This window comes from Gymnoscopelus braueri (assembly GCF_963280865.1).
Source record: "Gymnoscopelus braueri genome assembly, chromosome: 19".
In the NCBI taxonomy this organism is placed as follows: Eukaryota; Metazoa; Chordata; class Actinopteri; order Myctophiformes; family Myctophidae; genus Gymnoscopelus; species Gymnoscopelus braueri.
The window spans coordinates 6,336,969-6,362,046 of NC_137621.1; the positions used below are offsets into that span (position 1 = coordinate 6,336,969).

Consider the following 25,078-nt stretch of genomic DNA (forward strand, 5'->3'; position numbering starts at 1 on the left):
CTCTCCTCTCTCCCTCTCTCTCTCTCTCTCTCCCCCTCTCTCTCTCTCCTCCCCTCTCTCTCTCTCCCCCTCTCTCTCTCTCTCTCCTCTCTCTCTCTCTCTCTCTCTTCTCTCTCTCTCTCCATCTCTCTCTCTCTCTCTCTCACTCTCTCACTCTCTCCCCCTCTCTCCCCTCTCCCCCTCTCTCTCTCTCCCCCCTCTCTCTCTCTCTCTCCTCTCCCTCTCCCTCTCCCTCTCCCTCTCTCTCTCACTCTCTCACTCTCTCTCCCCCTCTCTCCATCTCCCCCTCTCTCTCTCTCTCCCCCTCTCTCTCTCTGTCTCTGTCGTGTGAATGTTCCTCTTCTCACAGTTTTAAAACCCTGGCCTTTTCAACAACATGATAGAAAGCTGGCTTCTTCTTCTTCCCGGAGCCCTGGCTGTGCCGTATCAAGTTGCCAGATCTCACATGAAAAAAAAGCGAGCTCACAAATCCTTTAGCAGTGATGTAAGGGAGTTCATGAGAGCTCCACCCTTTTCTCAGAGATGTTTCAGTGGTGCAACAAGTACTCACATTTTATTTATTTTCTACTTAAGTAACAGTAGCAATGCCACAAGGTAGAAATAGTTCAGTTACAAGTAAAAGGCCTGTATTAAAAATGCTACTTGAGTAAAACACATTTCTTTTCAAAACATTTTTTCCCCACAAATAGCTCACAAATATAGTAGCTCAGTCACAACGTCTTGTGGTCATGCGACGCATTGTGAGCTTGTAGATCTGCTATTTTCGAATAGCCAAAGTGGCTTGATTGGTTAATGCATGTGTTGTAATAATAATCAAAATCTACAAAAGTAAGTTTGAATACTTGAGTACTTCTAAAAGCACAACTACTACAGCACTTTAACTCAAGTATACAAATGTAACTAAGTAACTTGTCACTTGTAGCACAGTAATCACTTGACCATGAGTAATCTATTGACTCAAGTACTGGGTTTTGAGTACTTGTGTCCACCAGTCAGTGGGCCTGGTATGTCTCACACACATTCCTGGGTGGCGTTTATAGTCGCTAGGAAGACATTCAGCTTTGTTGTGGGATCGTTTTAATGCAGTAATTATCTGTATTCCAGGAGGAGGGAGAAGGTCTTTTAGAAAATGAACATTTTGTCATCACAATCATCTGTGATTCAAGACTGTTTTCACTTTGTGCCTGTTGGCTGACGGGATGCTTCACCAAGGACGTTTCCCAGGGTGGGTGGGTGTGCGTGTGTGCGTGTGTGCGTGTGTGTGTGTGTGTGTGTGTGTGTGTGTGTGTGTGTGTGTGTGTGTGTGTGTGTGTGTGTGTGTGTGCGTTTGTGTGCGTTTGTGTGCGTGTGAGCATAGGGTGTGTGTGTGTGTGCGAGCGTGTGTGTGGGTGGAGTGGGGGGTTTGCATGCATGTGTGTGTGTGTGTGTGTAGGGTGTGGGTACAGACCTTTGGTTCTTGTGCTGAAAGAGAACAGATTTGTACCAGACTGATCCACATTAGCCACTTGAACCATAGTGTTCCTGTTCTGGGGAAAACATTTATTGGAAATAGCCGATCCATGCGATGTGAGAGTGTCGGACTAGTAGCCAACACCCAACTGGGGTCCTCCTGAATCGCGGACCTCCACACCCTCCTGTCCAGCATCAGTGCATCTACAGCAGCGGTGGGGAACTTTGATGATGTAGAGGGCCACTATATTTCCACACTCACTCCAGAGGGCCAACATTGCATATAATGTCTCTCCGTATTTTAACTTTTTTCGCCATTCTGTCACACAAACGTAGCAAAAATAGCCGATCTAGAAGCTGCGACGCGTTTTGAGCTTGTAGATCTGCTATTTTAGCTACTTTTTAATTGGAATCCAGATTTTCTTTTGTTGCAATTTTTTTTATTGAAAAGTAACATTTTTATTTAATCTCAAATACATTTAGTTATAGGCTACTTATGTTAACTTTATGAACTTAAATACAAATACATTTGACTTAAGAAAGACAATAGAATTGTAATAATAGTCATTAAGCTACTAATATAGACTGAAGTAATTAAAGCGGCTCATGTTTGCATGTTTGGAACTGTAACAGATTAAATCAATAATATATCAGTATTCAGAATATTAACCTGCGGGCCGCATTAAGTGAAGGTGGGGGCCGCATGTGGCCCCCGGGCCGCCAGTTGCCCATGTATGATCCACAGTATGTACGGTATGTACATACCGAGGTAGCCTCTTTCCTTTCCTGGCTGTGCCCTGGGTTGGCTCCCACTGTGTCAGTTTGCTTGCCACTAGTTCCGGGTGCCCATGACGCAGTGCCCTGCCAGCCTCATCCTTCTCTCTCTGACCTTGTCTGTGACCCGTGGTAGGTCCACGTTTCTGATGTGGTCCACCCATGTGACACCAAATGCCATTCATTCGTAGCATTCTTGTGTAGACTCTATACAGGGCCCTTTCCTGCTGTGCTGTGAGGGTCCATGTCTCGGCCCCATACAGCAGCACTGACTCCACTGTGAGGGTCCATGTCTCAGCCCCATACAGCAGTACTGACTCCACTGTGAGGGTCCATGTCTCAGCTCCATACAGCAGTACTGTCTCCACTGTGAGGGTCCATGTCTCAGCTCCATACAGCAGTACTGTCTCCACTGTGAGGGTCCATGTCTCGGCTCCATACAGCAGTACTGACTCCACTGTGAGGGTCCATGTCTCAGCTCCATACAGCAGTACTGTCTCCACTGTGAGGGTCCATGTCTCGGCTCCATACAGCAGTACTGACTCCACTGTGAGGGCCCATGTCTCAGCTCCATACAGCAGTACTTACTCCACTGTGAGGGCCCATGTCTCAGCTCCATACAGCAGTACTGACTTCACTGTGAGGGCCCATGTCTCAGCTCCATACAGCAGTACTGACTCCACTGTGAGGGCCCATGTCTCAGCTCCATACAGCAGTACTTACTCCACTGTGAGGGTCCATGTCTCAGCTCCATACAGCAGTACTTACTCCACTGTGAGGGTCCATGTCTCAGCTCCATACAGCAGTACTGACTCTGACTGAGCATTCCAGGCTTAGTGCCCCTCGGACCTTCAGGTCGTGTTCTGTTGAAGCAGTCCAGGCCCCGAGATATTTGAAGTCCTCAACTACCTCGAGCACCGTCCCATCCGCAGTGTGGCAATGTTTTTTTTCCTAGCCGATCTATAAGCTCTACAAACGTGTCGCAACACCTTGAGCTTGAACTTGTAGATCAGCTATCTATCTGATCTGCAAACCAAATAAAACAGATCTTTTTAAATGATTTTTTAAAATCAAATAAATCAGGAGACCACAAGGGGAGGTAAATGTCTTCCATCTCTTTTGCACACATAGTGTTGTATTTTTTATGTAATCTTGTGTTCATTTTTGTTGTTTGCTGATGAATTGAATACGTAGGACCACATTTTTTAACACCTTTTTTGTGTTATCCTTTAAGCCTTAATGTGTTATTGTACCACATGCTGTTTTACATTTCTAACTGATAAAATATTCAAACAATCAATCAATTAATTGCACTGGCTGAATGCAGTACTTTTCCATGTGTACAGCTGTAAGTGTTGAAACGTGCAGCTTGTGGTTATAACTCAATATTTATTAATGACCCCGATCATGTAATAGCAGCTCCACTACTCCACCTCATGCTGCATTCAATAGGGAACATATTTGCTCGACATGAATGAAAAAAAAAAATGCTTATCTGATATGTAAACAAGATAAAAGAGTTTGAATCGTTTTGTTTGCATTGGAAAGTTCCAGATCGCAGGGCTCTTTTCTAAAGGCCTGGTTAATCAGTAACGGGATCAGTGCGAGGTAGCAGTGGTCTGGGGCTTTCTGAATAGGAGACACGTTTTAGAAGCTTTTGTCTCGTTTGTAACAAGTTCAACACTCGAGGTGTTGCTTTTGTTTCACCGCGGGTCAATGATTAGCAACGCGCAGCGCACTGCGCTTGTTTAGCTTAAGTAAATGTAGCAATACTGCAGTGTGGAAATACTCTGTGACAAGTAAAAGTCCCGTATTCCAAAAATATTACTTAAGTCAACGTACAAAAGTGTTAGCATCAAAATATACTTTATAACCTAAAGTAAAAGTTGTCATAATGCAAACATTTGTAACGGTCAAATGTCTCAACAAATTTCTTACTTTTTCTGAAAAAAACTATCATTGCTATATCAGTGGTGCTCAAACCTTTTCTTGTCAAGGACCCCCAAAATTATGTTTTTGGCTGCCGATCCCCATCAAAATATGTTGTTCCAGGGACCCCCAGAAGCAAAGATTTGAGTTAAAAAAATTGTTTAAATTTTTTTTATGTATTCACAGATTTGCAAAAATGTTCACGATTTTTCAAAAATAACAGATCTACAAGCTCGTAGCGCAGCTTGTATATCTGCTATTTTGAATAGCCCAAAGTATAAAATAATGAATAAAATTACACATGCGTTCCCGGTTTGACTGGGTTAACAAATGACCATAACTCGCTGACCATTGCTCTGATCAGCGCAATATAAGACAATATTTGATAGCAATAGAAAAATGGCAATGCTATCAGATAAAGTTAAAGCACTTCAGTACAATACTTGAGTAAATGTACTTAGTTACTTTCCACCACTGATGCGTATCAAATGAACAGGTGACATGAGGCACATTGTGATGGGGTGGGGCGCCCCCTTCAGGAAGCACCATGTACCAGCAGGACAGACAGAACACCTGTGTTGTAGGCCACTGGTTCCCAAACAGTGGGCCTACAACACAGGTTTTACAGTGTTATGGGTCGTGAGTGACTTTTCATTGATCAGCTTGTAGATCAGCTATTTTTGGGGAAGAGGTTTGGTGTAAAGGGAAAAAAAGAGTAGACAGAGTACAGAGTCAAAGGTCAGGAGGGTTTAAGTAGTTGAAGGTCTGAGAATACACATTACATTAAGCCAACATATTCATAGAAAAGATCATGTGTAAACAAACAACGAAAAAACAGTGTTCACACTAAGTGTTGATTTTGACAGTACATTTCTATTCAATTTTAGTCGACTAAATCTACAGTTGATTTAGTCGACTTAATGTATTTTGGCGGTGCCTTGATGACGTCGTAATGGCTGATTTTACACTTGGTTGCATGCTGAAAATAGACTTGTAGATCTGCTATGTTCAGAGCGCAACACCCGAGCGCAACCAAGCATAAAATGACTTGTCATTTAGTTCTACTGCATCTCTTCTCCACTAGTCTCTCCCTAACATTTTAGTCTAGTTTTTATTTGTTGACGAAATTGTGAATATATTTAGTCTTAGTTTTAGTCGTCATAGCTTAGTTTTGATTTAGTTTTTGTTTAGTTTCCGACAGTGAAAAAAGGTAGTCGACGAACATTTTTCGTCATAGTTTTATTCGACGAAATCAACACAACACTGATGATAGTGCTGTCAAACAAGTCTATGAAGCTATCTAAACAATCTAGAAAAAGGTTTTATCTGCAACACAGTTTTATACCTATGCAGTGGGGGAAGTCCCTGCATGCGTCATCTCTCTCTCAGCTAAGGAGTCTTTGGCTTAAAAAAACGTGGAAGACCCCTTGCTTTAGCCAATGAATGACATGGCAATCAAATACAGCCACTACATTGTCCGCATCTCAGCGAAGTGAAAACAGGGCTGTTTTTCGGTCTTCTTAACTTGGTAATCATTGTTTGTTCTCAAGAGGACTTAATAGGTAAACATCCATCCCAATTGAGGGCCCCTAATTACATAAGTAAACACAGATTAAAGTCATTGCAGCTGCTGCAGATTAGACAGTTTATGAGCGCTGAGCGAGTGGGCCGGCTTGTGAAAAATAAACACCAGACGTGAGCTTATCTCTACCTTCACTAGCACCTTCTCCAATGAGCTACTATAGCCCTGCCGTTTCTACAGGCATCCACCTTCACTAGCACCTTCTGCAATGAGCTACAGTACTATAGCCCTGCCGTTTCTACAGGCATCCACCTTCACTAGCACCTTCTGCAATGAGCTACTATAGCCCTGCCGTTTCTACAGGCATCCATCACATCCAGTGGTACTCACATGTTTTACTTAAGTAGAAGTATCAATACCACAATGACAATGTAGAAACTCTGTTACTCTTAAGTGAAAGGCCTGTGTTCAAAATGTTACTCGAGTAAAAGTACAAAAGTATTGGCATCAAAATATACTTACTACCAAAGTAAAAGTACTAAAATGTTTGAAAATAGCAGATCTACAAGCTCACAACGCGTTGCGATGCGACGCGTTGTGAGCTTGTAGATCGGCTATTTTCAAATAGCTATAAAATAAGGCTAAACTGGTTAATGTGTGTTTTATACGGTAAGCATTTATATCTGCAAAGTAACTAGTAACTAAAGTTTTCAAACAATTGTAGTGGAGTAAAAAGTACAAATTAGCCTCTGAGATGTAGTGGAGTAGAAGTGAAAGTACTGACATTTTGAAATACTCCATTAAAGTAAAAAATACCTCAAAATTGTACTTAACTTCAGTACTTGAGTAAATGTACCTAGTTACTTTACACCACTGCTTATCTGTTACCTTCCACTAGCACCTTCTTCTCCAATAAGCTACCAGCCCTGCCGTTTCCACAGGCAGGCATCCATCACATCACATGCTTGTCATTGGTAGTTGCTTTATATTATAGTTGCTAGTCGGGTGGAAACCTTGTATGTCCGTAAACCGTAACATTTTAATAATTTTTTTAAAAACGTTTTAAAATAGTGAAAATAGCGGATCTACAAGCTCACTACGCATCACAATGTGACAGGTTTTGAACTTGTAGATCACTCTTCTTGTGATGAAGTAGTACATTAATTTATCAAAACAAATTATGGAGATACAAGGTTTCTGCACCTGGCTGCAACGATTATGGAAAATAACAAAAGAAGAGAAATGTTTGCGGAAAGTTTTGGGATCTGGCATTGTAGAATTCCATGTTACTGTTACAGATCAAAAAGTAATCACCTGTTTGAAGTTGTTTTAATGCAGGGGTATGTTAAGTGCCCGATAGCAAACAAAAGCTGTCACCAGAAGTCTTTAGAACAGCCTCCATTGCACCATAACACTGGAAAAGCCCTGGGTACACTACTTAGCTCTGTTGACCCAACACATTGGGTCAAAGGTCTCTCTCTCTCTACAAAGACCTCAAACTTTACTTCAGTTACTTAAGTACAAGTAGCAATATCACAATGTAGAAATACTCTGTTACGAGTAAAAAAATATATATATTGGCATTCAAATATATTTAAAGTACCACAAGTACTACTCACTGTGCAGTACGTCCCATTCCACAAGAAGTCTCTGAAATGTGTCAAACTCTTTTGAAAATTGACAAGTTCACATGGCGCTGTGATGCAATGCGTTGTGAGCTTGTAGATCGGCTATGAAAAAGTATAATAGGGCTTAATTGGTTAATCTATGTTTTGTAATAATAACATCTACAAAGTGGCGGCAGTGGCTCAGGGGTAGAGTGGCCGGGTGGAGTTGAACTGGAAACCGCTAGGTTCCCGGTTCGATCCCGGGCTCCCCCCAGACTTAGTGTCGAAGTGTCCTTGAGCAAAGACGCCGAAACCATAATTGCTCCCGATGAGCAGGTTGGTGCCTTGCATGGTTTTCCGCCTCCATCGGTGTGTGAATGTGTGTGTGTGTGAGTGGGTTAATGTAATGCACAATCTATGTAAAGCGCTTTGCATAAAAGCGCTATATAAATGCACCATTTACCATTTATTTGACCACTAAAGGTGTCAGATAATTGTAGCGGAGTAAAAAAGTACAAATTATTTGCAGAACAGAAGTATATAAAGTATTGAAAAACAGACATACTCAAGTAAACCTCAAAATTGTACTTGGGTGTATAAGTACTTCATGGTTAATTTCCACCACTTCAGCAAGTGCCCACATGTTTCCATGGGCCCGCTGACAGGGACAAGCTAACGGCTATAGCAACATCAATCACTCACACAGTAAAGGGACACTTGCCGAAAAACAAATATGAAGTGTGTTTTAATCTCTTTGGAGTGATAAGAGAGGTGAAGTCTGTTATTACTGAATGACTCAATGAGGGCAAACAATACGAGCTGGCTGAGAGGACAGAGACTGGGCTGATGTGTCCAAAGCTGATGCTTTTATGCGTGACGCTGTAGAGCGATCGCATAGGACAGGGGATTCCCCACACCGTGGTGTGCGAGCGCCCTCTAGGGGGCGCGTGACACGGAAAAGGCTAATGGTGGTGCTATGGTGTTATTTTAAATATATGAACATTATATGCCGATATGGCAAGTATATGCAGAATATATGCTGCATATATGTGCCATATTCAGGTTCATACTGTATGTGTGCATATATGTGGATATATAGGAAATATATGTCTCATATACAGTATAGCTTATATATGTCCACATATATTCCACATATAGGGCTATATATGTACATATATGTAGAGACATACGTATATACAGGCAGACAATTTTTAATAATATGTCACATATATGATCAACATATATTTGCATATATAACAAATATACGTTCATATATTTCCTTTCTGTGTGGGGGGGTGTGTCAGCTTGGTCGGGATGTAACGGGGTGCAGGGCCAAACATTTTGGGAACCGCTGACGTAGGACATTAATTTACGCAAAATATGTTGTAGCTGTCGGAGGGAAACCATGTACCATTCCTTTTTTTAACAACGCGTTGTGAGTGTTTCGATCGGCTATTGTCACTGCGTGTGCGTGACGCTATTGCATAATGAAGTGGGGGGGGGGGGGGGGGGGTCATTTAAAAGCTAATATGGAGATACAAGGTTTCAGAGATATGTGGTTGTTTACAGTGACTTCTCTTAAGACAGGAACCTGGATAAACATGAGTCATGGGACACCTTGTGAAGATAAAGTTAATGGACGAGGAGGGGTTAAACTCCCCAAGGGGTCACTTTGTGGGGAGGGGGGGGACATTTCCTTAAAGGAAAATGTTTTTGTCTCATTCCTAAGCCAATAATTTGATGACCAGCGGACCGGTATACGCAGCGGTTCCGGTAGGAGACTCTTTGTGTCTCCTACCGGTACCGCTTCCGGTCATCAAATTAATTGGCTTAGGAATGTGACATAAAACTAAAAAATATCAATGAATTCAAGTCTCCATGCGGTGAGTAATCCATAGAAAAAAAGTCAATTTGGGGGCAGGGGTCGCGCTAGGATTTTAATCTGCCGGTCCCAATGTCCGGAAGGATTCAAATTTATCGGACATCTGACAAAAATAACGGTCATAATTATTTTTATGCATTAATGACAAGCAGGTGCGTAAATACAGCCTAACACTTAGGCCTACAGCATTATATTTTGGATTGAGCTATTTGAATAATATACACATTTTATATAGCAGGGTCATCTTACACAAATACATTAATTACCTACATTACCATTTGCGCATGCTGCGTCACTGCGTGCGTAATGGTTGGTTTCTCAATAATCAATTGCGTTTGAACACATTTTCTGCCACATTATGCCGTCCGTGCGTCTAGTTGGGACAGCCGTGGGAAAGTTGATGAGTTGTGAGAATCTTGTCGTCTCCTCATAGAGCTATTCAGTTCAAAGTGGTAACGTTTTAACGCGTCCCCCTCATATAGAGTTAAAAATAGGTCCACGATTATGATTAACGTCGTGTTTCACCTGGATGCAGTAGCCTATAGCTGTTGTGGAGAGTATTTACAGTGTTGGATATTTCATATTCACCCTGCACTGTTGTTAAACTGTAGGGCAACTTGCCAACTTTACTCACAAGTGCCCTTGTAGTAGCCTAGTGTCTGTGACATATTCTAACTCATAATGATACAACTTGTGTGTGACTGACTGTTAAATACACAACTTTATGTAATGTAACTTGTAACCGGACCGCGCCGCGGTCTCTGTCTGACTGCCGAGACTCTACGCAGCAGCAGCAACAACTACGGCTACGCAGCACCAATAACAACTCTCTTCTTCCTGTTGTACCTTCACAATAAAGTGTCTCCCATTTACCGCCCTATGCAGCACATTTTACACTGGTTATTATTAACAGGAAATAGGTGTAAATTAACAGCGTGTGACGCACTCTTTCTGTCTACCTCTCTCTCTCCCAGAAACACACGCACGCTGTTAAGAGAGAGAGAGAGAAAGAAAGAGCGAGCGAGCGAGAGAGAGAGAGAGCTTGCAAAGAGGATTTGAAATGTGCCTGATTTGCGGTGATAATTAATGAACTGCCGTGTCATTATCAACCGGTCAGGATGTCCGAAGAGATTTATTTTTTCCGGTCTTTGTCATAAAAAATCGGTCAAAACCGTCAATTATCGGACTAACGCGACCCTTTAACTACAGCTGTCAAATAATTGTAATGGAGTAAAACAGTACAACATTTCCCTCTGAGGAGTATAGTGGAGGTATAGGAAAATGGAAATAATCAAGTAAAGTAAAACATACCTAAAAAGAAAAACAAAATGTAAGTGAGTAAATATACTTAATTACTTTCCCCCAGTGCCTTGTGTGTCATTGTGAGCTGCTACTTGGGGCAACTGGGGACTGGATGGGGAGGGGCGGGGTTGGGGGGGTCCTCTTGGGAGCACTCAGCACTCAGGACTTGAGGGGTGCAGACAGGCAGCGATGATCGCTCACATCTGGGACATTTATTTCAGATTGCACATATTGCTAATCAGCTTCTCCTATGTAATGGTCCAGAAATGCCAAAAATTCAGGGGGAGCGTAATTCGTCGCCGTCGGGCTTAGAAACCTCGTATCTCCGTTAACGTCAACATTTTATGTTTTTTCATCGTCGCATAAATATCGCCCTGCTTCGTCGTATGCGATTGTGTCCAGCAGGAGTGCTGTAAGTGGAAAATAGCATATATATATAAGCTGTGAGCTTGTAGATCGGCTATTTTCACTGTTTTGGGAACATTGAGTGAAATGGACATACAAGGTTTCCCCCTGCTAGGGCCATCAAATGGGGCAAATTGGTTTACCCTCGTCTTGGTTGCACTGTTTGGTTGCACATGTGAGGTCGGGGCAGACATGCCAAATGAATGTTTTCTTTACAATTTCTACACTTAACCACGTCTCAGGCTCTGCTGCCCCCGCGTACCCCAGTACGCACACGCGTGCGTGCGTTCGTGCGTGCATGCATGCTTGCACACGTGCGTGTGTGCCATACACACACACATACACACATACGGAAGAGAGACAGAGAGAGAGAGCGACAGATGGAGAGAAATATAGACAGAGAGAGAGAGAGAGGGGGGTCTACCCTATCAATTATTAGCTGCTATTTTCAAAAAAAGTTTTTAACAAATTTGGAAAACTAATACTTTTGTACTTTTACTCGAGCAAAATTTGGAATATAGGCTACACAATGTTTACTTGTAGTAACAGAGTATATTTCTACATTGTGGCATTGATTCCACCACTGCTATTCGCCATGTCGATCAGCGTATTTATGTATTTATTTATGTATTTATTTATGTATTTATTTATGTATTTATTTATGTATTTATTTATGTATTTATTTATGTATTTATTTATGTATTTATTTATGTATTTATTTATGTATTTATTTATGTATTTATTTATGCATAGCTGTGTGTCTCAGCCTATGAGCGATGAAGGCCTCGCCTCGCCCTCCAAGAAAAAGCTGAAAGCGCACATACACACACACACACACACACACACACACACACACACACACACACACACACACACACACACACACACACACACACACACACACACACACACACACACACACAATCATGTGGGAAATGCAACAGATAAAAAGAGATGAAAGAAAAAAAAGCAAAGCTCTCCTCCGTCTATAGGTTTGTCTGCGTTCCATTAAAGCGTCCGTTCGTTCCAAGTAGCAGAAGCAAATGTTTTGAGTCTAAAGAAAACCTCCTAAATTACCAGCATCAGTCAAAGTGTCATTTACCCTCCGTTAACCCCTTAAGACCGGGAACGCATCCGTGTGACCACTTTAACCATTATTTTAATACTTTGGGCTATTCAAAAATAGCAGATATACAAGCTCGTAGATCTGCTATTTTTTTTTACTCGTGAAAATGTGTGCAAATCTTTGAATATATATATTTTTTTTTAAAGGGAACATTTTTTACTCAAATCTTTACTCCTGGGGGGTAAGTTATACAAATCTTTGAATATAATATATATATATGTTTTAAAGCGATTTTCTGTGCTTCTGGGGGTCCCTGGAACAAAACATATTTTGAGATGGGGGTCCGCGGCCAAATACACATAATTTTGGGGGTCCTTGACATGAAAAAGTTTTGTTCCAGGGACCCCCAGAAGCAATTATTTGACTTAAAAAAATGAGTTTAAAAAATTTATATTCAAAGATTTGCAAACATTTTCACGATAACCAAAAAAAATAACAGATCTACAACCTCATAGCGCGGCACTCGGTGCTGCGCTATGAGCTTGTGTATCTGCTATTTTTTAATAGCCTAAGGATAAAATAATGGTTTTATAGGCTGTAGCTAAAAAATCTAAAATGACACAGATGCGTTCCCGGGTTGAAGGGGTTAATGTTGGGTAATGACAGGAGCTGCAGCGCTACAGAAAAAGGCTTCCCTTGTTCCGACTGCCGCGGCTCAAACCCCTGTGCTGAGTAATGGCATGTTTAGCAAAGAGGATCCAGGCCCTCGCATTCAGCATGTTAATGCAACGAGCGCAGTGAGCTCAACTGCTGCTAAGAACCAAATGCCTGACAATTAGGGTTCAGTTGATTGCGGCCGCGGAAGGCTGCCAAGCGGCAATTTCCATTGTTAATCCATTCAATCCGGGAAAGCGTCCGGGTCATTTTAAGATGTATTTGGCTATGCAAAAATAGCAGATATACAAGCTCATAGCGCGGCACCGAGTGCCGCGCTACGAGCTTGTAGATCTGCTATTTTTGGGAAAATCGTGAAAATGTGTGCAAATCATTGAATATATATATATATATATTTTTTTTTAAGCGAATATTTTTAACTCGAATCTTTGCTTCTGGGGGGATCCCTGGAACAATATATTTTGAGATGGGGGTCCAAATACATATCATTTTGGGGGTCCTTGACATGAAAAAGTTTGAGAACCACGGATTTTAGCAACATACGTTTAAAAAAAAAAAATGTTAGGATTTAGAAGACATTTGTAGAATCCCCAGAAGCAAAGATTTGAGTTAAACTAAATCGCTTTAAAAAACATATATATATTAATAGATTTGCACATATTTTCAAGATTTTTCAAAAGAAATAGCAGATCTACAAGCTTGTAGCGCGGCACTCGGTGCCGCGCTACAAGCTTGTAGATCTGCTATTTTTAAATAGCCAAAGTATAAAATTATGGTTTAAGTGGCTACAGAGATGCGTTCCCGGTCTTAATGGGTTAATAACCAAAAGAAAACATTTATGTCTGATGCTGGAAATTGTTTTGCTTTCGGGGGCCGCGGTGGCCCCTGGCCATGCGTGGCATTTTATTGTAATTAGCTGGAAAAACATTGCAGCCGGAGAGTTACCAAAGTGGAACTTTTGTTGTATTGGGGGAAGTATGTGAGATATTATATTCAATTAGATGACCCGCGCGCGACCCTTATAGCTCTGGTAGAACCCTGAATAAATAAACGACGGGAGTGTTATGTACAAACAGCCGAAGCAACGCAAAAGCTCCAAAAGATTACGATCACATTATTATAATTTTTTTCGTAGTGAGTGCCTCAGAAATTCCAGAAATCATAATTCCAGCATAGTTTGGATGTAACCGCAGAAAACAGGTGCAAGCGATTACATCTCCTGGTCCACGCTATCGGTCTTAATCTCTCTTGTTGACATGACAAACATGACAAACTCTCTCCCAGCGCCAGAAACCACAGATTACTTACTGTACTGTACGGGTACTTTGAATTGATTTGCCTTTAACTGCGGTCTGCTGGCTGGCTCTGAACTGAACATGGTGGTGTTATCGACAGTGCAACTATCTGGGCTAATAGGCTACAGTCCATGGAATGCTAGGGCAGGGGTCTTCAACGTTTTCAGGCCAAGGACCCCCCTAGCTGAGAGAGAGATGAAGCAGGGACCCCCTCTATATTGTATAAAATTGTGTTTCAGATAAACTTTTGCTGCTCTTTTTTCCCTCTACACCTATAACTCTTTGCCAAAAATAGCCGATCTACAAGCTCACAACGCCTCGCAGACCGAGGTCTGTGAGACTGGTGAAGTCAAAGGAAGACAACAACCCAAGAAGACCGGTTCCTCACTCACCCTTGCTTCACTGAGGAACCATAGGTTTTCTTCCAGTGATTTACAGGCAACATTTGCACAACGGTACCAAGGACAGATGTCAAAGTGGCAGGGCCCATGCTCAGGTGCCAGTCACACACCTGTCTGCAAATGGTACCGGGGCTGACACCAAATAATGCTGCCACTCTGCGTAACGGAACAGCAGCTTCACTTGCCCTATTCTCTCTCTACGTCGTCCTCAGACGAGCCCTCCATCGGAGTCTCCAGTCATCTGGGTTCTCCATACATCTGTCCAGCTCCTTTGTGCTTTCTGCACCAGCAGCTTTCCTTAGGACGTCCTCTTGATCGATGCCCGTGTGTTGGTTCCCACAGTACGAGCTTTTTGACCGGGAATTCTCGGTGCCGGTGGCAGTGGCCGGCTAGTCTCATCCTCCTGACTGCTATCTTTTCTGATACACTTGGTAGTGCCCCGTACAGACGCTTGTTGGTAATGTGCTCGTCCTGGTTGATGTTCAATACCACACGTAACATTCTGGTGTAGCACCCGTCCAGGGACTTCTGTAGGGCTTGCTTTAGTGTCCAGCATTCACAGCCGTAGAGGAGAACGGACTCCACGGTCGCAGAGAAGAAACTGATCTTGACGCGTAGGGGGAGGTTGGATTTCCACACACTGGTCATGCCATTAAGAGCTCGCCAGGCAAGTGCTTTCCTCCTATTGCACAGGCCTTATCCTGAAGGGACAAACGTGGCATCTTTCCATGGGGGCTGTGTTGCTGTTTAGAGCATCAACACAAACTCAACAAAGTTGCAGAACCCATGCTCAGGTACCGGTCACACACACACACACACACACCTCTCACACACCTCGCAGGACGCTGAAAACAAGAGTGATTACCAACGGAAGCATATTGGGGGATTTTGGCATTTTTTTGGAGGTGCTACCCACACGCAGTGGTGGAAAGTAACTAAGTACATTTACTTATACTGTCCTTAAGTACAATTTTGAGGTATTTGTACTTTACTTGAGTATTTCCAATTTCCAATACTTTTAATTCTACTCCACTACATCTCAGAGGGAAATATTGCACTTTTACTCCACTACAATTATTTGAAAACTTTAGTTACTTTGCAGATATAAATGACATTATGTAACATACATTAACCAATTTAGCCCTATTTTATACCTAGGCTATTTGAAAATAGCCGATCTACAAGCTCACAACGCGTCGCAGCGCGACGCGTTGTGAGCTTGTAGATCTGCTATTTTCAAATATTTTAGTACTTTTAATTTTGGTACTTTAAGTACATTTTGATGTCAATACATTTGTACTTTTACTCAAGTAAATTGTGAATTCCGGGCTTTTACTTGTAACGGAGTACTTCTACATTGCAGTATTGATACTTGTACTTAAGTAAAACATTTGAGTACTTTTTCCATCACTGCCACACCTCTCAGCATGTGCGTCCTGGCAGGTCGCTCAAAACAAGAGCGACATTACCAACAGAAGCATATTGGGGGATTTTGGCCATTTTTTGGAGGCGCTACCCACACGTTTAGCTGTGTTGCTCATTCCACGAATGCCCGATCCTTACAAGCTGTACCTCGTTGTAAAGGTGACTAATCAACGATAAAAATGATATAAAACACAATACCAATTGGTATTATTAAAGGGGAGAAATAATCGACCGAAGTTACGTTTCCGAACTTTTTGTGGGCAGTTTATATCTCCTTTTGAATAGCCAAAGACATCTAAAATGACACAGATGCGTTGCATTGAATGGGTTAACCACTTAACCCTTTAAGACCTGGAACGCATATGTGTCATTTTAGTTGTCTTTGGCTATTCAAAAATAGCAGATATACAAGCTCATAGCGCGGCACCGAGTGCCGCGCTACGAGCTTGTAGATCTGCTATTTTCAAAAAATCTTGAAAATGTGTGCAAATCTTTGAATATAATTATATATATATTTTTTAAAGCGATTTTTTTTTTTATACTAAAATCTTTGCTTCTGGGGGGTCCCTGGAACAACATATTTTGAGATGGAGGTCCGCGGCAAAATACATCATTTTTGGGGGTCCTTGACATGAAAAAAGTTTGAGAACCACTGATATTATAGCAACATAAGTTTTTTCAAAAAACTGTTTTAGAAGACATTTGTAGAATCCCCCAGAAGCAAAGATTTGAGTTAAAATGTTCGCTTTAAAAAACATATATTCAAAGATTTGCACAAATGTTCACGATTTTTCAAATATAGCAGATCTACAAGCTCATAGGGTGCCGCCCTATGAGCTTGTAGATCTGCTATTTTTGATTAGCCAAATAAATTAAAAAAATGACACAGATGCGTCCCCAGGTCTTAATGGGTTAACCCTATGTACTTCATTGACTGGGGGTCCCCAGGGGTCCATACATACATACATGGTGTGACATTGTACCGGGGGCCATTTACATAAGCTGTTTGTGTGTCCCTGAGCATAACTCGGGCGTTGTCTGACCAGTTGACCTCTTAACGTGCCGTGTGTGTCCCAGACGACCCAGAGGGGTGTGTAGTGTGTAGTGTGTAGTGTGTAGTGTGTAGTGTTGTAGTGGCAGGCCGGTCAGACCAACGGTTTCCCAGAAACGAAAAAAACAACAACAACAAAAAACATGTGAACTGTCCGCACACCCTCCTCTGAGACACAGAGTGAGGAGACAGAAGAATACTTCTAACACTACTGCTGTTCAGTGTCATGCAGTGGTGGAACAAGTACTCACATCTTTTACTGAAGTAAAAGTATAAATACTGCAACATAGACAAGTAAAAGTCCGGAATTTTTAAATTTACTTGAGTACAAAAGTATTGACATAAAAATGTACTGTACCCAAAAGTAGAAAGTAGTCATTATGCAGAATGTCCCATTTCAAGTTTGCAAATGCATGAAAATCTTTTGAAAAAAGCAGATCTACAAGCTCACAATGCGTCGCATCGCGACGCATTGTGAGCTTGTAGATCTGCTTTTTTCAAATGGCCGAAATGTGTATAGGGCTGAACTGGTTAATGTATGTTTTGCAATAATAATCAAAATCTACAAAGTAACTAGTAACTAACGTTTTCAAATAATTGTAGTGGAGTAAAATGACACTATTTGCCTCTGAGATGTAGTGGAGTAGAAGTAAAAGTACTGAAAACTTGAAATACTCCAGTAGAGTAAAGAATACCTCAAAATGGTACTTAAGTACAGTACTTGAGTACATGTACTTAGTTACTTTACACCACTGGCTAATGGAACATTAAACTACAAAACAAATGTATAATAGAGAATGATGATTATCTCATCATTTATATAGAGATGATGTTGAATTAATTCTCACACAAGTCAGACGTGCTGGCTTCTATCAGAGTCACATTCTGAGAGCTTTTAAGTAAACTGTGAAGAGTAATACATATTCCCAAAGCTTTGCATGGATACTGACTCTCAATTACTGATTACATACTGTCTGGAACTGTGAGAGACATTATTATTAGTAATGGTTTTATTAAGTGGTGGTTGTGTTGGACTGTGAGCTCTGTCTAGGGAGCTCTCTTCTTCCAATTGCTATTTTTACTTGAGTAAAAAAAGCCTGGGGAGTATGTTACTCTGATGTTATCTCAGATCTGCTAGGGTTTAAGTGATTACACTTGTTTTTATTTGGCACTCGTAAACAAAAAATAAACATTTACAGAGTGATGAGCGAGCGATAACATAATGTCATCGAGGCTATTTTGTGCATGAATGAGTCGGATATGAACTATTCCAGCTATTTGAACAATTTAAAAATAGTAAAAAAAAAATGCCTAAAAAGTTTAGGCATAAGGCAAGATATGGCGCTAAATCTAATACCCATGATTAGCGCTTCGAATAAAGACGCTATATTAATGCACAATTTGTCGTTTTACCGTTTAAAAAACACTTTGTTCAACAGTTACTTTGAGTTCATCACGATGACTCATCCAGTCAGACGGTAACAGTGTTGTCATGACTACCGCCTCTAGTCCAGTCCATCATAACGACCAGATGACCGACGAATCACACACACGGCCCGTAATACCATGTTTACCCCCCTGACCTTTTATTCCCATGGCAACGCGGCCGCCGGAGGTCAGGGCCTGTTCTCAGACCAGCCATCTGTAGTCAGAGGATATCCTACTGTTAAACCATTACCTCCAATGGCCGTTGACACCGGCCTCCACTTGACAAATCACTGCAGATATCGTTGCTGTTGTCGGGCGGAAAAACCTTGTATGTCCAAATAAACCGTTCTTTTTTTATTATTATTTTTTTTTAAACGTTTTAAAACAGGGAAATTAGCAGATCTACAAGGTCACGACGCGTCGCCATGAGCCGCGTTGTGACCTTGTAGATCTGCTGTTTTCACGACTTTTGCGCCACGCTCTTGTGTGATGAAGTAGGAGGACGTTAAAGTTACGAAAACAGACGTAATAAAAAAAAACAAGTTTAAACGTGGAGATACGAGGTTTACGCCCGACGCCAATGACATGCGGAGATAATGGCAGGAATAATAAGCGTAATGTAGATGAATGAGTGCCCAGCAAAATGTGAGCACAATAGCTTCTCTATTTTTTTTAATAACCCGTTCAATCCGGGAAGGCATCTGTGTGTCATTTTTAAGATTTATTTGGGCTATTCAAAAATAGCAGATCTACAAGCTCATAGCGCAGCACCGAGTGCCGCGCTATGAGCTTGTAGATCTGCTATTTTATGGAAAAATCGTGAAAATTTGTGCAAATCTTTGAATATATATTCTACAAATGTCATCTAAATCGTAACTTTTTTCACGTCAAGTTCACCCCCCAATATGATTGGCCCCCCACCGCGGACCCCCATCTCAAAATATGTTGTTCCAGGGACCCGCAGAAGCACAGATTTAAGTTAAAAATTATCGCTTTAAAAATATATATAAATATTCAAAGATTTGCACAACATTTTCACGATTTTTCAAAAAATAGCAGATCTACAAGCTCATAGCGCGGATATTTATAGCTTGTATATCTGCTGTTTTTCAATAGCCCAAAGTATAAAATATACTAACATCAGTGGTTACACAGATGAGTTCCCGGTCTTAACGGGCTAAACCCTCTAAACTAATTTTCACCGTGTGGTTCCAGAGTGTGTTGGAGATCGTTCTGCAGATCTCTGGAGCAATTTATTGAGCAATCAAATAGTCCTCACATGGTGTCAGAGCCAAGAAGAGAGAGTCCTGCTGCTGCAGTTTGGAGGGAATCACGGCTTTGTGTGTGTGTTTTAATCTGCACTTAACCGGCTCCAGACGTCACCTCTGTCACCCATGCGCTTTAAACTGCCCTGTATCCTCTCACACAATGCTGGGACACACACACACCCGAGAAAAAAAAAACTATAATTCTCAGTCCTCTTGACTCTGGGAGTGTACAAAATGAGCTTGAGCTGGTTGGGAACCACTATAACATATAACAGGGGTCTTCAACAGGGGGTCCGGGGACCCCTACGGGGTCCTCAGAGTTACTACAGGGGGTGTGCCAAATCTTTGTGTGATATGATTTATTTGTTTTATCTTAACCTTTTTGGCTAAAGGAGAACTTTAGCCAAACATAGCAGATCTACAAGCTCACAACGAAGAAGTATACAAGAAGTATAGGTGTAGAGGGGAAAAAAGAGCAGACCAAGTCAACCAAAAAAGTTTAATCTGAGACAATATAGAGGGGGTCCCTGCTTCGTCTCTCGCTCAGCTAGGGGGTCCTTGGCCTGAAAACGCTGAAGACCCCTGACATATAATGTACCTTGTCTTGTAGAGAGAGAGAGAGAGAGAGAGAGAGAGAGAGAGAGAGAGAGAGAGAGAGAGAGAGAGAGAGATATGGGGGGGTTCCTTTTTAAGAACCATTTGAGTTTTTTTTTTTACAGTTATTGTCAGATACTCCCTAGGAAGTTGACAGTGAATGCAGGTTTTGGTAGACACTCCCTAATTTCTAATTTCACCCCCCCCCCTCCACACCTGCTGTAAACAGACAGACAGACACAAGCTCCATTATGTTTGGAAGTAAAAGAGTGGAATAAACAATGTGTAATGTAACACCTCATGGAGGTTGAGTAGAGAGTTGTCAGTGTTGTCAGGGAGTGAAGAATGCTGATAAAAGACACCCGTGACAGCTGAAAGAGACGTTTAATTTCTTTCAAACAGAGTGAAATCTCCTGGTGAGTTAGTTAGCTTTAGCTGCTTGATGATGTGAATATGTTGCGTTGAGCTGTGTTTGATTGTAATGCTGACACAACATAAAGGTCATGTGTCATGTGTGTGTATTTCAGTAGTGGATACATCTGTACACAATGTTGTCTTATATCAGCTCAGATACAATGTTTTGACTGAATGTTTACACCCAGCATAGAGACGCTGAGGTTCATGTTGTTAAAGGGAAACAATGTAATATATTTCACAGTGCTTGGTGTCGGTGTTTCAGTAAATTAAACCATCACTGTGAAGGTTTAATTGAAAGTGATATTGGAGCAAGTTTTACAACCTGATTCGCACACCTAGATTACAATTTAATATCTCAATGTATTCAGGCATACACTAGTCACCATTAGGTGTAGCTCTTTTATAATGTGTGCATGTTTAAAAATATATCTCTTCTTTTTTTCTTTCTGACACTCAAGTCATTTTAAGATTTTAGCGTTGGTTTGTAGATCTGCTATTTTTATCTGGAAATAAATCTGAATATATTTTTTTTTATTCTATATATTTTGTAAAAATATCTCTCTTCTTTTTTTCTTTCTTTCTGACACTCAAGGCTTATGTTGTTCCTCCCAAGCTACTCCAGACCACAGGAGCCATGTGCACGGGTACCAGAGCCAAGGTGATGATGACCCCAGCCATATGTATGGAGGATGGAGATGACTGGAGACGCCGCTGGAGGGCCTCTATCCAAAGTTTGACCCTGGCCATCACTTACACAACTGAAGAAGTAGAAGAAGTCTCAAGGTAGGAACCTTTTTGTTGTTGTTGCTGTTGCTGCTTGTGTTGTATGCTGTGTGGACACTAATGTGATACAAGCTGGTGTACTTGATAACTTTATTTTTCTCTAGTAAATACCGGTCCATATCTATCTGTCAGTATATGAATTAAATACATCAACAAACGGAGGAAACCTCTTATTAAAATTATTTTTTGGGTTTATTTCCAGAGAAGAGATCTTATAAGCGTTGGCAATGCTCAGAGCGAGGTTCCATATATATTCTTCTGAAGTTCTAAACAGAGATATATAGTCGTATACACATAACGTGAGTTTACGCCTTGCATCATCACGTCAGCTGTCGTCCTGCTTTGTTTCCTTGGCAACTAGTTTCACGGCAACCTCAACCTACTGTAAACCAGTGTTTTTTCAACCGATTTCATGTCAAGGTCCATATTATTTATTGGGCATTTGAGCCACGGAACCACCATTTGATGAGATTTAGAATCTCAGACCCCAAAACGTAGAATGTTTTGTTATCGTTGGATAAGATTTTGTCCACAATTCCATCCATGCTGTATTGATGTGGTACTATAGGAGAGATAACAGGCAAACATTGATCAAAAATAACAATTATTTAATTAAGTAATGCAGATGTTTAACAATAATTTAACTCTTGAGAGAGTAAAATGAAACCAAATGGACCCGTGAGGGTCCATTTGGTTTCATTTTACGCTCTCAATAGTTAAAGATCTAATAAGGGTTCATTTGGTTACCAACTCTCCATCGTTTAGCTGGCTGGTTGAGAACCACTGCTGTAAACATTCCGAGATTAACCTACTATCTTAATATTGTTGACTTATACTAGGAGCCATCCAACAAGTAAGCTAAGTTGCAGGCACTGCCTGAGGGACCCAGGAAGTTCAACCGAACTGACACAGAAGAGGCACGCTTGGCTAGCAAATATGATCAAGCACATACAAATGAAATTTATGAGACTGATAAATACATATTTATAGATCTATCTGTACTATATGTCATGTTTGATACCCAATTGACTGGGTGGCAATGAAACATGTTCAGTGACTGACTGTTACTCTGGAATTGAATGCAGATGTGAATCAGAGTGTGTCTGTTGTGTTGTGTTGTGTCTGTCGTTGAAGGCAGTGAGTCGCAACAGGGAACAGTATATGTGTGTGTATGCAATCTGGGAAGCCATTTTGTTTAAACTATGGACTATATAAACTAATATGTTTACGCCCAGGGCCTCGTCCAGTAGTGCTACTTTCAGACACGTTTACGTTCAACAGCTTTTCCTCCTGGATTCATTCCATGATCGCTGGATTGGTGCTTAAAGGCCTCAGCAGCTCAGCTCTGCTGTTTCATGTAGTGTTGTTGGTGTTCTGTTCTGCTTTTTAGAGGCACAGGGGACCTTCATTCCTCTCTCTCTCTCTCTCTCTCTCTCTCTCTCTCTCTCTCTCTCTCTCTCTCTCTCTCTCTCTGCCTCGCCGCCGGTTCCTGGACTCGCTCTTTCTCTCTCTTTGGTCTCAATTGCAAGCAGCTGCTGCCTACCTCCTCCCCTCCTCCCCGCCTGTTCCAGAGCACCAGGCCGCTACGCCTGCCTGTGCTCTGCTGCCTATCTATCTCCCCCGGGGATCTAACATGCAGCGGCCGCATTTATTCCTATGAAATCATTCCAACAGGGTAGCTTTTAAAAGATGTCACTTCCCATTTTGTCCGGCGTGCCGTGGGGGGGGGGGGGGGGAATAGAGAGAATAGAGAGAATAGAGAGAATAGAGAGAAGCCTATATTAATGCGTGATGATGCATCATCATGGACCCTGACACGTTTGTTCTCTCCCAGGGAGACCAGGGAGAGGTGTTCTACTTTTTGAGAACATGTCTGGATTTTTTGACGTGGAGGAAGTGGAAAAATAGAAAAAGGAGTTGTTTTTTTTGGTTTTAGTTTGCAGAAAGTAAGATTACACATACTGTACAGTAGGAACCACAATGGAGACAAGTCCCCAGGACTTTTTTGTGTTATCCTTTTAGCCTTAAAGGAATAGTTCACCCAAAACAAAAACTTTTAAACGATTAGTCACCCGGTTCAGGTAGGAGACACAAAGAAGACCCTTGGTGTCTCCTACCGAAACCGCTGCCAGTCATCAAATGATTGGCTTAGCAATGAGTTGTGAATTGAAGCCAGAAGGATGGAATTTTTATTACAATATCTTGACTGAATATTGATTACAGAGGGCAAATCGGCATCATTACAGCAGTCAGATATAGATCTCGTTACAATAGTTTAAAACTAAAATGGTTAAATGTCTCAGAGAGCGGTGGTACGTACACATTAAAGCAGGTTTGATTGCCTGCTTACGTACATAATAAAGAATAAAGAGGTGGACATTCCTAAAGCTCCACTGATGACATACTGATGAAGAGGATAACCATGATGAGTGCAGCCGTTTTATTTCAACTTCACCACACCCACAGACACACACACACACACCCACACACACGCACACACACACACGCACGCACACGCACACACGCACACACACGAATGCATGCAAGCGCTTGTAATTAAGGCCCAGTAAATGAAGCCAGGCTCAGCGGTTCACTGCAGTGTCACCCAGTAGGTGACATGAAACAGTGTCACCCAGTGGTGACATGAAGCAGTGTCACCCTTTGGGTGACATGAAGCAGGGTTTCAGGAAGGTGACAAGGTGACACGCGGTCGGGGAGTGAGGAAAGGAAAGAGCGTGCTTGGCTGAGGGCGGCGTGATCACAGGTGTCACATCAGCAGGAGGAGGACATACCAGGAGGACATACCAGAAGGACATACCAGGAGGAAAGATTTCATTTAGACTTTTAACCCATTCAATCCAGGAAAAGCATCTGTGTCATTTTAAGATTTCTTTGGCTATTCCAAAATAGCAGATCTACAAGCTCATAGCGCTGCACCAAGTGCCACATTATTGCTTCACATCGCGTTTGTACCGCTTGGCCAATGTATTGCAAGTCCCTGATTGGCCAACCACCGACCCTTCGGCTTATCCGATCTTCGCTTAACGTTTGTGCCACATAGCCGATGCAATGGAAAAGAGAGGACGGCCAAAGCCATAATATGGAAAAATGTGATGGCAGTTATGTTGAAATATACTGCTCAAAGAAATGTAGGGAACACTTTGAGCCCTTAATTATTTTCATGAACTGTGTACATACTGCTAACAAAAACTGCTCAAAAGAATTAAGGGATCAAAGTGTTCCCTCAATTATTTTGAGCAGTTTAGATAGAATGAATCTTTGATAAATTCAAAGGAAGTGAGTGAGAACAGAAGGTACGGTATGAGTATGTAGGAGAGAGGAGGTCATCATAACAACATCATGTATGATGACCATGTGTCCTTGCATCGTTCACCACATGCCCTAAGTCTCTGTGTCTGTCTGTCTGTCTGTCTGTCTGTCTGTCTGTCTGTCTGTCTGTCTGTCTGTCTGTCTGTCTGTCTGTCTGTCTGTCTGTCTGTGTCCCTTTTATCATCCTCCGTGCATCCCCCCCTTCCCCGAAGTGCAGATTTGCTCATAACTGACAGACATGATTACAAAAAGTTCTTATTCATTAATTCATTAATTCATTCAGTATAGCTACTGTACAGTAACATACAGTAATAGTCGCTTAGGGCCACAACCACTAGGGGGGCCACAAAAAAAAAACATATTGTAATTATGTCATGTATCTCCTATCCAACAACTAGCGTTATTATTTTAGTATGCAATACAAAATGACATAATGATTTTATAATGGGGGGTGTTTGGGGGGGGGGGGGGGGCA

At 41.7% G+C, this 25,078-nt stretch overlaps 1 protein-coding gene across 1 annotated transcript in view; it reads right to left on the minus strand.

Annotated features, from left to right (window-relative positions):
* Positions 1-5,177: 5,177 nt before the first annotated feature.
* Positions 5,178-25,078, minus strand: part of LOC308074869 (retinol dehydrogenase 14-like) — a 42,597-nt gene continuing 22,696 nt past the window's right edge. Inside the window, exon 5 of the transcript XR_013932136.1 lies at positions 5,178-5,237. The gene's annotated coding sequence lies outside the window, so the exon portion shown is untranslated. The remainder of the gene's footprint in view (positions 5,238-25,078) is intronic.